The sequence below is a fragment of the Apium graveolens genome, unplaced genomic scaffold (genome assembly GCF_009905375.1).
Source record: "Apium graveolens cultivar Ventura unplaced genomic scaffold, ASM990537v1 ctg3017, whole genome shotgun sequence".
NCBI lineage: Eukaryota > Viridiplantae > Streptophyta > Magnoliopsida > Apiales > Apiaceae > Apium > Apium graveolens.
The window spans coordinates 111020-112149 of NW_027417903.1; the positions used below are offsets into that span (position 1 = coordinate 111020).

General features: G+C 42.4%; 1 non-coding gene across 1 annotated transcript; it reads right to left on the reverse strand.

Moving 5' to 3' along the window:
- Nucleotides 1-643: 643 nt before the first annotated feature.
- Nucleotides 644-750, reverse strand: LOC141700877 (small nucleolar RNA R71). Its single transcript, XR_012566571.1, has one exon. It is a non-coding gene; the product is annotated as a small nucleolar RNA R71 (small nucleolar RNA).
- Between the last annotated feature and the right edge of the window lie 380 nt (nt 751-1130).

Below are 1130 nucleotides of genomic sequence, written 5' to 3' on the forward strand. Positions count from 1 at the left end.
GTGCATAAATTGAACTTAACCTAAACCAGTCTCTGTGGGAACGAATCTGATTTATATCTTATACTACTTGCGAATGCGTATACTTTCGTGAATATTAGCGCGTGTTTTCGCCCTAACAATTTTTTGGCACCGCTGCCGGGGACTCGGTGTTAATTTTTAGTTTATGTGCTTGTCATCAGTGGTCGTTAAAGTTCACTGACTCAGATTCTTTTACTCTCACGTTTATTTGTTTGTGTTTCAGGTACTCATTACAATGGGAGATCCAGCAGCACGAACGAAAACCTTGATGGATTTTTCTCAACCCAGGATCAATGACATTCAATCTAGCATTGTCAGACCAGCTATCACAGCTAATACCTTTGAGATCAAGCCTGGCATAATTCAATGGGTGCAGAATTCAATCAAGTTTGGGGGTTCTTCAATGGAAGATCCCAATATGCACATTAGGGATTTCATTGAGATCTGCGACACCTTCAAGTTCAACGGTGTTTCTGAAGATGCTGTGAAGCTAAGACTGTTCCCATTCTCTCTGAGGGACAAGGCTAAGAGCTGATTACACTCTCTACCAGCTTGTTCGATTACTACTTGGGAAGATCTTGCTCAGAAGTTTCTTACTAAATTCTTCCCTATGGCGAAGACAGCTGCACTCAGGAATGCTATTACTCAATTTTTACAACAAACGGGAGAATAACTATGTGAAGCTTGGGTGCGCTACAAGGAGATGCTTAGGAAGTGTCCTCATCATGGAATTCCTGATTAGATGATCATCACTTATTTTTACAATGGGTTGGGAGCACAGTCCAGACCCATGCTCGCTGCAGCATCAACATTATGGGCAAAGAGCTATGAGGAAGCTTATGATCTAATTGAACTGATGGCTGCTAATGAATATCAGTATCCAACCCAGAGATGTCCACAGGGCAAGGTAGCAGGAGTTCTTGAAGTGGATACAGCTACGGCTATCACTGCTCAAATAAAGTCGTTGTCTATGAAGATTGATTCTCTGGCTAACTATGGTGTTAAGCAGATAATTAGTGTTTGTGAGCTGTGTGCAGGTCCGCATGTGACGGAGCAATGCGCTATATCTAGTGACTCAGCTCAGTTTGTGAGCAACTTTCAGAGATCGCAAC